General features: G+C 37.1%; 1 pseudogene; it reads right to left on the minus strand.

Annotated features, from left to right (window-relative positions):
• Nucleotides 1-12,463: 12,463 nt before the first annotated feature.
• On the minus strand, nucleotides 12,464-12,904 carry LOC110214176 (ATP synthase peripheral stalk subunit d, mitochondrial pseudogene; annotated as a pseudogene).
• Between the last annotated feature and the right edge of the window lie 1,093 nt (nucleotides 12,905-13,997).

The raw sequence follows: 13,997 nt of genomic DNA on the forward strand, positions 1-13,997 counted from the left end.
ACATAGATATCAACTCATACACACTGACACATGTGTACAAACTTGCATGTACATGGAAACTCACAGATAAGCACTCACACATGCATAATGACATGCATGTACAAAGGGATTGGCATATATATGCGAATACACACAAAACAGGGCAAATATGCACAGACAACTCACCCATTAAAAAAAATGCTCATATCAATCACTAGGGCAAATTAATGCTTTCAAAACAAGGGTAAAAATACTCATTTTTTCAGTGCTTAACACAGTGCCTGGCGCATAGTATGTACTTAATAAAAAACTGTTGACATGGAAAAATGTATATAAAATGACTCAGAGTGGAGTAAGCAAAACCAGGAGAACAAAATTTAGAATTACTACAATAATGTAAATGAAATATTTCTAAAAGGCAGCTGACTATATGTTAATTGCAATGACCAATTTTGGTCCTTGAAGAACAGATGATGAAATACATCTTCCTCCTATCAGTAGAAGGATGTGAGACTACAGGTATATAAAGTCACATATGCTGCCAGATGCTGTCATTTTGTTGGTCAGTTTTGTTCAATTGTCTTTCTTTCTTATAAGGGTGAATTGAATGGGAAAATGGGGTGTATCAAGAAATAGCCATAGAGTTTAAAAAAAAAGACATCAATAAAACTTTTCAAAAATTCATTTCCAAACTAAATTCACTTCCTTTTCTGATATGTTTGATAGGTCAGCAAAATGCCCCAAATATGTTATGTATGAATTTCAGCAAGACATTTGAGAAGGTTTCTCTTGATATCCTTATTAACAAGTTGGAAAGACAAGAACCAGGTGATAGCATAGAAAAGTGATTTTGGAACTTTTTGAATGACATAATTTAAAGAGTCATGCTTAATGAATTGACACCAACCACGAGGTAAGTCCATATGGGAATGCCATTTCTCCATGGCCCTTTTTGTATTCAACATTTTTATCAACAACTTGAATGGAAGTGTAGACAATATAGTTACATAAAATTTATGAATGATGGGGCAGCTATGTGGCACTGTGGATAGAGCACCGTCCTGGTGGACCTTTAGGGGACCTGAGTTCAAATTTGGCCTCAAGAGACATAACACTTACTAGCTGTGTGACCCTGGACAAGTCACTTAACCCCATTGCCTAGCAAAAATAATAATAATAATAATAATAATAATAATAATAATAATAATAAAATTAATGAATGAAAAAAAAACCACTAGGAGGGATAGCTAACATGTATGATGATAGAATCAGTATCCAGAAAGATCTTGACAGGCTAGAATGTGATCAACAACAAAAATGGTGACAGGGTGATATAAATAGATTACGTGGACATCTGTTGTCACCTAATAAGACTGATTTAGATTTCAGCTGGCGGATGCATCTTAATATGGTTTCCAGAAGGATATGGTAGAGGAGGGGGTTGAACTCAAGATGTTTCCACCAAGGAGGTGGTATGTGAGCTAAGTCTTTAAGGAAGATAAGGATTCAGAGAGGTGGAATTGAAAAGCGTGCATTTGAAGATCACAGATTTTAGGGCTAGACTTTAAGTGGAGACTTGGTAAGTCATATAGTCCAATCTTGTTATTTTATAGATGAGGAAACTGAGGACAGAGAGGATAAATGATTCTGTCTTATAGAGTCATACAGGTACTAAGTATCAGGTTATATTTCAGATCCTCTGACATCAGGTAGTATTTTTTCTACTGCATTCTGCTACATTCCAGGTTTAGGGAGTGGCTTGAGCAAATGCACTGAAACAAGATACTGTGTTGAATTGGGAAATAGCGGTCCAGTTTAATTGAACACATAAAGCATGAAAGGGGAGTTATGTGAAATAAAACTGGAAAGGTAAGTTGGCAATAGATTCTGGGGGACCTTAAATGCCAGGCGGAAGAATTAAAATTATATTCTAAAGAATTTCAGATACCCATGTGATATCTGTTTACTATATGCTACCTCTGTTCATCTCTGGTACTTATCAACACAAGTCTTCCAGGTTTCTAAAACCATACTCTATCTACTATGAATTATCTCTATACTATGCATTATTTCTACTAATATATTTAGTTGGCTTTTCCCCAGTATGAATTCTGTGAAATCAAGGCATGACCTCCTACTGAAAGCATGCCTACATTCATTACAATTAAATGATTTTTCACTAATGTGAGCTCTCTGGTGTCAAATAATGACTGACTCACTACTAAAGGCCTTTCTCATGCATTGCACTGAAAAGGTTTCTTACAGTATAAATTCTACAATGATGAACAAAACCTGAGGACTAAGTAAAGGCTTTTCCACAATCATTATGCTTACAGGGTTTCTCTGCGGTATGAATCCTCTCAGGTTAAATAAGATATGAGTTCAGACTGAAGACTTTCCCATATTCTAGAAGGCATTACTAAAGTGATAATTTGTGAGCACTTAACTAATGATAATTACCAAGAATCAGAATGAATCATCCTAGACTAACTCATTTCCTTTACTAACACTCCTCCTGGATCACTACCTTGTCATGGAAGAATGGCTTGCATAGTTCAATGAAACTATGAGCTATGCCAGGCAGGGTTAATCAAGACAGACAGGTCGTAGTGGAGAATTTTAATGAAAAGTAATCCACTGGAGAAGGAAATGGCAAACCACTCTATTATCTTTGCCAGAGCTCTATCCATTGCACTACACTAGCTGCCCCCACAAAACTATATTCTTGATCCTGTTCTATACAATATTTTTTTCTCAATTGCTTGGGTGAAGGCATAGATAGCATAGCTATCAAAATTTTGGACAACATAAAAATATTTAACATCCTAAAATGAAGGATCTATAATTTCATTAGTGCAGAGCAGTGGTGTCAAACTCAAATAGAAATTAGCTCCTGTGAGCTGAATATTGATTTAGAAAACCACAAATTAACATTATGTTGTATTATATTTTATTTACTTTCTTAAACATTTTCTAATTACATTTTAATCTGGTTTAATTTTTAATTTAAAATTTTAATTTAATTTTAATCTTAGATAATAAATTAATTAAAATTTAATCTAAATCTTAATTAAAATTTTAATTTTAATGTTTTAATCTGGTTAACATTTTAATCTAGGATGACTGCTGGCAGCTGCCTTCAAGTTTGATATCTGTGTTGTAGAGAATTCCTTCTACCAATGAAGATCAAAACCCAGCTATGACTTAATAGGTAAGTCCTAGGGAATTGCCTGGGGTATCTAAAGGTTAAATGACTTGTTCAGCGTCACAAAGCCTGTTAAGTATCACAGGTAGGATTTCAACACAGGACTTCTTAATGCCAAGCCCAGAATTCTATACACTAGATTTCACTGCCTATTTAAGCAATATATTAGAATACACAATCCAGATCTAAAAAGATCTAGGCATGATGGAACAATGGGATGAATCTGTTAAGGTGAAATCTGTTAAGTACACTTGGGTATAAAATAATTCAGCTGTGCGAGTAAAAGATGAGAGATGTGTAACTAGAGAGAAGCTTGTGAAAAATGTAGCAATGTTAGCAAATTGTAAGCTCAATGTGAATCAGCATTGTAATATAATGATATAATATCTTGAGGTGGAAGAAGTTTTGGACTTGGGAATAAGGAGATATGGGTTCAAAACCCAGCTCCAAAACTTCCTATGACCTAGTCACTCAACTTTTCTGAATCCCAGTTTTCTCATCAGCAAAATGAGGATAATAATACATGCACCGTGTACCTCATAACAAGTTTATTATGAAGAAGGCATTCTTTAAATCTTTAAGTGTTATAACTGTGGATAATTACTATTAAGTAGACAAAAGCTAATGGGATCTTAAATTATTTTTAAAAATCCATTAATTAATTGGTGTGGGTACTTCTTATCCTAATGCAAATCATAACTCCTCCATACCTTACTAGATGGCTTCATAAATTATGTTGGTTGAAAAATATCATGGTGGCAAGGTGGCAAATCCTCTTGGAATGATCTTCTTTTAATTTAGGGAAGCTAGTCCTTGGATGTTCATCACTAAAGTCCATACTGAAAGTCTTGCTAGCTCTTTAGGAGTAGCCACATTTTGTAGTAAAATGGCAAACCGTTAAAAAAAAAAAACTCAGGGTTACCTCCAGGCCAGAATGAACTATCAGAGTCGGAAATTAGTGGAAGTAGTGTGATATAAGATTGCATCAAAAGTGAGGTGGAACAATGAATAGAGTGTTAGAGGACCTGAGTTCAAATCTTGCCTCAAACGTTTCTTAGCTGTGTATCTCTAGACAAGTAATTTAACCTTTCTCAACCTGTTTCTTCATCTGCAAAACAGTGAAAAAATAGTACCTATTTTAAAGGTGAAATGTGAAAATCAAACATGAATATATGTAAAATACTTTAATTAAACATTGTATACAGTTCTAGACACCAGAGTTTAGAAGATTAAAAGATGAAACATGACCAGACATGGGTGACCAGCATAGTGAAGATTCAAAATTATGCAATAAGAAAGTACTGAACATGCTTAGATTAAAGAACTACTATATAGGCAACATGATCACTGTCTTCAGGCATGTAAGAATTGATATATAGAAGAGAAATTAGATTTTTTTTGTTTGACTTTAGAGAGCAGACCCAGAAACAGTGATTAGAAGTTGAAGAAAAGTAGGCTTTGGCATAATGTCAGGAAAAATTTAATAATAGAGTTGTTTGAAAGTTGAGGAGGCTGTTTCCCAGGTTAGAGAATCCCTTCCATGGAGGTTTCTGAGGAAAGGCTAAATGACTATGGGGAATAGACTAAAATAGACAAGAGGATTGAATTCTGAAGCTGAATTCAGAAGACAAAATGGAAATAATTCCAATGAGGAGGAAAATAGGAGTTATCTGAAGAGGCCAAACAATTTAGATATTTAAGTTATGTATATCCTTTGACCCAGAGTTTCTACAGAAGCATACACACAAAGGAGGTGAAAGACAAAAAGGTTCTATGTACACCAAAATAATTGCAACTGTTTTTTTGTAGCAGCAAAGAATAGGAAATAAAACAGATGCTCATCGATTAAAGAATGCCCTTTAAATATGTGGCTCATGAATATAATGGAATATTCCTAAGAAATGATCAATGTGAAGAGCACAGAAAAGCTCAAGAAAATGTATGAGGACTGATATAAAGGAAACAGAATCAGGAAAAATATGCACACCAACTACAATAATATAAATGGAAAGAGACAAAAAATAAAAGTAGAATTCAGTGTAATTATGGAGATGAAGTTGGCCCAAGGAAAAGATATGAGACTGCATCTCCCTCCTTCTATGCAGAAGTATGAGGCTGTAGATAGGTAGCACTTCATATACTGTTCAACTTAGTGGATGTGGTAGTTTTGCTGAATTGCTTTTTTTCCACCTATTTTTTAAATTCTTTGTTATGAGGTGGTTTGCTGGATGAGGGAGAGGAAAAGATATATTAGGAAATTCAGGTGATGTAAAGACAAAAGATACCAATGAAATTAATTTTAAAAGTTTAGGTATGGAAGATGGCAGGAAGAGCAAATGACTGAGGACGAATACAAAAGCATGGTAGGATTGTGAAAGGATATTGCCTGAGTTCCTAAATCTGAGAAGAAGGTACAATTGTTGAGAAAAGCTAAGGATAATAAAAATGAATTTTAAAAGCTACACTGGAAAAAGAAGAGGCACAAAGATGAGATAGGACTAGTTGGGCCACTGTACTTCATTGACTTGGAGGAGAGAGCGAGGCTGATGACTTGGTACAGTTCTGCCTCACTTAAATCCAATTAACTCCTATGTCTAGACATCATCCTCATGGTGCTATTGGTCCTTTTGGAAAACAGGACAAACAACGAGTGATAAAAGAGATGAGAGAGTACTGCTCAATTCTTAGTTTGCATTTGTTTTCTCTTCCAAGGAGAATGGCTTCTGGACTGGAAAAGACAGAACAAAAATGAATAAAGGGGAGTTGATACATAAGATAAATGAGGAGATGGTAAGACGGCACTTGGCTTCCCTGAGATTCAAGTCATCTGGCCAAGATGAAATAAATTCCTAGATAATGAAAAAAGTGGAGGATGTAACTACTGAGCCATTGTCAGTGATATTTGAAAGATTGTGAAGAATAGCATAGGAATGGAGAATTGGCAAATGTTGCCCCTAGTTTCAAAAAAGCAAAGAGAATAAAATCTGCCCCACACTTGGGGCAAGAGAGCTTGACTTTGATTCCTAGCAAAATTCTAGAAAGTATTATTAGAGAGATAGTAACTATTTAGAAAAGGAAGTGGTGATCACAAAGAATGGACATCACATCAATAACAGGTCACTCTAGATTAACTATATTTTCTCTTTTTCACAGGGCTACCAAACTGGTAGATAATGAAAATGTTGTAGATATAATTTACCTAAATTTTAGCAAAGTATTTGATAAAATATCTCATGCTGTTGTAAGAAAGAGGTAGAGATATGGACAAATAATAATCAAATTAGATTCAGTATTGGTAGAATGGTCAGACACAAATAGTGTTCATTAATGTCAATGTGGAAGGAGTTCTCCAGTGCAGTGCCCCAAGAATCTGTGTTTGGACCTCCACTCTTTATCATTTTTCATCAGTTACTTGGATAAAGACGTAGCATGTTTATCAATTTTCAGATGAGATAAAGCTGGGAGGAATAGCTAACACAATGGAAGACAAAAGTAAGGATCTAAAATGATTACAACAGTCTAAAATACTGAGATGAATCAAGCAAGATGAAATGCAATAGGAAAATAAAGTCTTGCATTTGAGTTCAAGAAAATGAATCCAAAAACGATATTCTTGGCTCTCATCCTGACTTTCTAGATTTCTCCCATATTCCCCAGCAACCTTCTCACCACCTGAGGCCCTCTGACTCTGAAAGATTCCTCTGTTCTTCTAGCCACAACCTCCCATTGGTGAGTTCTTCTGAGCTTCTATTCTGAGGAAATGCTTTGGTCAGCCATGATCACTTCTTCATTCTTCACCTGGTTCCACTTGTGACTCTCTGGACTTCTCCACCCTATCTCCCCTCAACCCTGCTTTTCACCACATTCTTATCTTTCCCCATTAGAATATAAGCTTCTTGGGAGCAGGGGCCATATTTCCTTTTGATTGTACATTTATTGCTAGTGCTTAGTCCAGGGCCTGGCACATTGTGAGCACTTAAATGCTCATTGACCTGAGAAGTACGAGACGAGGAGGCAGTTAGAAGTATATCTAAAAAAGAACCTGTGGTTTTTACTGTGCTACAAATTCAATAAATCAGCACCAATATAATATGGAAACCAAAAAAGCTCATGCTATCTCAGGCTGCATTATCAGAGATAGGAATAAGAAGGTGACTCCTTCTGTCCTTGTCAGACCATGCCTTTAAGTACTGTGTTCATTAATGAGCACTCCACTTTAAGAAGGACATTAATAAGCTGGAGAATGTTCTGAGAAAGGTGAACAGAATGGTGAAGGGCTTCAGTTCCATGTCCTGTGAAAACTGGTTGAAGGAACTAGAAGTTTTTAGCCTGGAGAAGAAAAGATTTAGGGGAGTCATGACAGCTGCTATCAAGTACTTGAAATGTGGTCATTTGGAAAATGGACTGGACTTGTTCTGTTTATTCTCAGAGAGAAGAATTAAGAGCAATGGATAAATGCTTCAAAACGACAATTTAGGCTTGATATCAGCAAAAAGTTCTTAATAAAACTCCTATCCTTAAAGTGGAAGAGGCTACCTCCAAAGATAGTGGGCTCTCTTTCTCTCTCTCTGGAGGTCTTAAAGCAATAGTAGGTTTTCCCTTCTAAAAGTGAATTTCAAAGGGATAACCACTTATTGTGTAGGAGTAATTACTAGCTATGGTAGCCTGGAGAAGTCATTTAGCCTCTTTGGACCATAGTTTTCTCTTTTGTAAAATAAACATAACAATAGTACCTATCTTACCAGACTTCATGAGGCTCAAATGAGATCACATATGTAAAACCCTTGGCAAATCTTAAAGTATTACATGATTATTATGATTATGAGTATGATTAGAAGTAAGTGGGATTTTAATTTAGATACAGGTTGGGATAGTTGGCCTCTGAGGTCCCTTCCAACTCTCAGATTCTGTGATTTAAATGGAATTTATGTTTTGGGTAGAAAACATGGTTTTTAGTTTTAGACAAGAAAATCTTGTCCCAGAACCTTGCTGATTCCAGCCCAACACTAAGTAAGCTGTCAGAACTCCAACTGTCAACCAGGAAGAGATCCTGAAGCCCAGCTGGTAGAGCAGGCAAACACCAACACCTGGACCTCTGAGTGCCTCAGTGGGGATGGGGGAACAGGTGGAAACCAGCTCAGAAAAACACCAGGTGCCTCAGCACTCTACCACAAAGGAATCTCCCAGTGCATTAGCAGAAGAGAGGGAGGCAGCATTGCAAGGGGCCCCAGGCAGATAAACACCCTGCAGCACCCATCTAAAAGAAGCTAAAGAAAGCTAAAGGAAAGGAAAAGCAGGCAACCTAGAATTACCTGAAAGTTCCAGCCTTGCTGATTCCAGCCCAACACAAGGTAAGCTGCTAAAACCCTACAGCCTCCAATTGCCAACATAAGAGGCCCCAGCACACAAAGCCAGTGACCAAGACCTAGGCTCCCAACACAAGAAGCTTGGGTCAGTGCCCTCTGTTCCCCAGCAGGAGAGCTCAATCTCTTTAAAGGCCAGGGAATAAAGAAACCATGAGTAAAAAGAAACGTACCATAGATTCATATTATGAGAAGAGTGAAGATCAAGACAGAAATTCTGAAGAGGACAACATTGTCAACAAACCCACATCTGCAACATCAAAAGGGAGTATGAACTGGTCTGAAGCCCAAAAAGTCTTCTTAGAAGAGCTCAAGAAGGATTTTAAAAGTCTAATGAGAGAGATAGAAGAGTCCTTAAAAAATACAATTGGCCAATTGGGGAAAAAAAAGTACACTGAAGAAAACAAGTCCCTAAAAGACACAATTTGCAAACTGGAAAAAAAGTACACTGAAGAAAACAAATCCCTTAAAAATACAATTGGCCAATTGAAGAAGGAAGTACAAAAACTAACAGAAGAAAACAATCTGTTAAAAACTAGAATTGGACAAATGGAAACTAATGACTCTATGAGAGAGTAAGAATCAGTCAAACAGAAACAAAAAAAAAATGAAAAAATAGATGAAAACATAAAATACCTCACTGGTAAAACAACCGACCTGGAAAATCAATCCAGGAGAGACAATTTAAAAATCACTGGACTACCCAAAAATCATGATGAAAAAAAGAGCCTAGATAATATCTTTCAGGAAATCATAAAGGAAAACTGCCCTGAAGTCCGAGAACCAGAAGGTAAAATAACCATTGAAAGAATACACCGCTCACCACCTGAAAGAGATCCCAAAGTGACAACACCAAGGAATATAATAGCAAAATTCCAAAATTACCAGATGAAAGAGAAGGTGCTGCAAGCAGCCAGAAAGAAACAATTTAAATATCATGGAACCACAGTCAGGATTACACAGGACCTTGCAGCTTCTACATTAAAAGACTGCAGGGCGTGGAACATGATATTCCATAAGGCAAAGGAGTTTGGATTGCAGCCAAGGATCAGCTACTCTATGAAAACGAGCATGAGTTTTCAAAGGAGAAGATGGATATTTGACAAAATAGGGGACTTCTGAACCTTCCTGATAAAAAGACCAGAGCTCAACAGAAAATTTGATCTTCAAGTCCAAGATTCAAGAAAGACATAAAAAGGTAAGTGGGACAGAAAGATACAAAATGTTGTTAATAAGGGCTGACTGTTTACATCCCTACAAGGGAAGATGACACTTGCAACTCTTGAGAACTGTATTATTATTACACCATGTTAAAGGAGTATACATAAAGGGGGTGGATATTAGTTGACTAATGATAAAAAAAATCTAATCAAGTGGGTTAAATGGATCCAAGTAAGTGGATTAGTCTGATCTTAGAAAATGTACTGGAAAGGAGGAGGCAGACAAGGTAAATACATTACAGGAAAAGACAGAAAATCCTATTACAGCAGAGGAAAGAAGGGAGGGGGTGAGCATTGTTTGAACCTTCTCTCATCAGATTTGCTCAAGAGGAATACATAATCAGTTAGGTATGGAAATCTAACTGGCCCTATGGGCAGTAGGAGGGAAAAGGGGAAAGAAAAGGGAGGGGGGATGGAAGGGAGGGAAGAAGTAGTGAGTGTGAAAGGGGAAGAGGGGGGAAGGGGAAAATAGAAGGGAGGAGAGACTGAAGGAGGCAGTGATCAAAAGCAAAGTACTGGTGCAGGGGGGGAAGGAAGAGAGGAGAAAGAAAAGCATAAACAGGGTAAAAAAGGATGGAGAAAAAGACACAGATACCAATTGCTATCTTTTTTTTCTCTTCTGTTGAGTTTTGTTTCCTCTTTCTGATAGTTCCTCCGATTGGTTTAATTTTTACTTACAACTTCACTAATGTGAAAATATGTTTAATAGGAATGTAAATGTATAGCCTATATCAGATTGTGCACCATTTTGGGGAGGGAGGTGGGGAGGAAGGGGGAGAAAAATTTTAAACTCAAAAGCATATGGAAGTGATTGTTGATAAATCAAAATAAATTAATAAAATATGCAAAAAAAAATGAGGCATAAGCAATCTCATTGTTCACACCAAAAAATATTTTTGAAGTACAAACAAAAAAGGGCTTTTTTGAACTGTGAACAGATAAAATAAAATCATTTATAAAAATTTTTAAAAAAAGAAAGAAAATCTTGTCCCTTTCTGAATGTAAATCTGTACTTCTTTAACATTCTGGGTAAAATTCATATGTATTCCTCTCCTGCTCAAATTGCGCTTGTACTATTGTGTTTTGTGTAGGGCACCACAGTTTAAGGGAAGAAATCTAAGCTATCAACAACCATATTAAAAAAGTAGAAGAAGCAGCTCCAAGTTACTAATCATTAGAGAAAATGAAGTTAAAGCAACTCTGAGATTCCACCTCAACTCAACAGATTGGCAAAGATGATAAAAAAGGAAACTGACAACTGTGGTGTTATATTCTTGTACTCTAGGAAATGACCAATAGAATAGTTTTAGAAGAACCTGGAAAGACTCACATGAACTGATTTAGAACAAAATGAGTAGAACCAAGAGAAAAATGTATACACTAACAGTAACAGTGACATTGTAAATACAGACAGCTTTGAAGGACTTAATTCTGATCAATGCAAAAACCAACCATTTTTCCAGAGGATTGATAATGAAGCACATTAACCACATCCTGAGAGATAATGGGGCCAAGGTATAGAAGACATAAGTTTTCAGAAATGACCACTGTATGAATTTGTTTTGTTTAACTATGCATATTTGTTAAAACGATTTTCTTTTTTTCAATTTTGAGAATGTTATGAGAGTAGGTACAGGGAAGCCCCCCCAAAAAAAGACAGAGGTGGGGATCATTGAAGCATATTTTAAAGCATAGAAAAGAACATAAGGAAGGCTGGAAGGAATCATGGACAGACAAGTCAGCTTTGAAAGTTCCATAATGAAGAGATATGTGTGTATACACACATATATATAATATGTATATATATATGTGTGTGTGTGTGTGTGTGTGTGTGTGTGTGTGTGTGTGTGTGTGAATATATATGTATATACATATATAGATATAGATGTTTAATAACTAATGGCTTCCCTAGCTTACTTCATGACTCAGCTGCTTCAGGTGACCTTTCCATGTTGTCTTTGTCTAGAGGCAAAAACCCTTTAAAAAGTATAGATGACAAATAGACAAACTTTAAATAAAGCTTGAAATGCCCAAGGATAGATGATGCTGTAATGAGGCAAAGGAGAGAGCAGAGAAGGGATAAGTTCACCACGTTCCATAGTGTGGCAAGCATCTACATCCAGGCCAACAGTAAATTCTGATCAGATCATTCTAAATGGGTCAATGAGCCAGACGAGGCTCCAAATGCTTATTATTAAATTCAGTTCAGGGAGCAGCTAGGTGGCGCAGTGGATGGAGCTTCGGCCTTGGAGTCAGGAGGACCTGAGTTCAAATCCGGCCTCAGACACTTGACACTTACTAGCTGTGTGACCCTGGGCAAGTCACTTAACCTTACTGCCTCACCAAATAAATAAATAAATTCAGTTCAGAGTAGCAATGAGCCTCTTTGCCATTGACTTACTACTGATGCACTTGTGCCCTTAGCCCTTCTCATTTCAGGAGTAAGCAAAAGTTTCCAGGTTTCCCCTGTCCTGCGTAGTAGCTTTCTCCTTCCCTGCTCCATTAGTCCCCAGGAAAGACTATACTTTCCATCATCTCTTTTGCTATAAATGGATGACGAAAGCAAAGTTTAGAGTTGGTTTCTTTTTTTCAGATTGTACAATTGCTTTATTCCAAATTTCAGGAGCACATGACAGGAGGGCCACTGCTTCCTCTGAGCCCCAATTTTAGAGGTTCTCAGTCGACTGGTGGTGCTGCTAAGGATACTTCTTCTTGTCCAGTGTGGTTTGAGGGAAGGCTTTGTTCAAATCCTCAGTGGTCATTTGTTGAAAAGGAATTATATTCTTGATCTTTTCCATCTCTTTCTGAAGCATTTGAAGCTTTCATGAAATCAGCACCATTTTTTGCATCTTCCTGTCCTTCAGCATCCACTAAGGCAGTGAATTTAACTTCTAGTGCAGGAATCTTCAATTCATTGAACTTCTTCTCAAACTCATCCACAAGGCCAGGCTTGGCCACATATTCCTTGTAGTAAGCCCAGTTGATCACTTGTGGCTTCTCAAGCAGAATAGGCAATCTGGTAGTAAGGTATTCGTTATGGGATTTCAAGGCATTAGCAATGGCTTTCTGGTTTTTTGTATGATCTCCCCAAATGCTGCCCAATCAATAGCTTTCATAACAAGCTTTAGTCCAGCCATCTTGGAATTTTACCGATTCTGTCAGCACACAGTTCTGGGCAGAGATTATTTATAGAGAGAAGTGGTTATCATTAAGGGTCCAGAGAAAGAGTTGGTAAGATCCTATAGCTTAAAACTCTATAGAGGAAATAAGTCCAGGAAGACTTGAGAAAGAATGAATAAAAATAATAGAGAATTAAAACCTAAAATAAGTAAAGAGATTATAGGAGTGCTCCCAGCTACTCTTGAGTCACCAGCCCATAAAACTATAATCCCAGAGGAATGAAAGGATTAGTGGGTGTGATTGATGAGCCATTGTCAGTGATCTTTCAAAGATTATGGAGGACAAGAGAGAGACACAGGATTAGAGAAGGGTGTATGTCCTAATTTTCGTGAAGGAAAATAGAATAATATTCATATGGTGTTTTTGTCCTAGTCAAACTACACTTGTAGTATTGTGTTCTGTGTCGGGCACCAGAGTTAAAGAAGAACATTGATAAACTGGAGTGTCTAGAGGAGGGCAACCATAATGTTGACATGCCTTGACATCTTAATATTGATTAAGGTAACTGAAGATGTTTAGTCTGGGGAAGACAAGACATAGCGATTGATGGAAGGCAAACTTGGGCCTTTCCATGGCAAAAAAAAAACCTTCTGGTAAATGGAGCTAACCATAAGTGGTATGTGTTGCTTTAGGAAGTAGTTTCATCCCTCATGGGAGGTCTTTGAATAAAAGTTGGATGTTATAGAGGGAATTTTTGTTTAGGTTCTGGTTGGACTAGATAGTCTCTAAGATCCCTTCCAGCTCTGAAATTGTGTGAACTCAAGACATGTTTGATGACTTGGTGCCAAGGGCAAAAACAGGCAGTTTCATTGCTACTAGACGTGATAATGGGGTGTATTGGGTGTTAAGGGAGGACAAGAACATCTGGTATGAGGGCCCTTTTCAGGGGTGCTTATCCACCTTTGGTTTCCAACCCATCACCCCAGTCTCATATGTGGTTCCAAATGTAGTGGCCACACCCCAGTTAAACCATCTCAGCAGAAGAGCTAAAACCAATTGAGAGTAACCAACAGCCCTCAAACCCATAGGTGAGTTAGGGGTATGTGAAAA

Source organism: Phascolarctos cinereus, unplaced genomic scaffold, assembly GCF_003287225.1.
Source record: "Phascolarctos cinereus isolate Bilbo 61053 unplaced genomic scaffold, phaCin_HiC Scaffold_4;HRSCAF=312, whole genome shotgun sequence".
Taxonomy (NCBI): Eukaryota; Metazoa; Chordata; class Mammalia; order Diprotodontia; family Phascolarctidae; genus Phascolarctos; species Phascolarctos cinereus.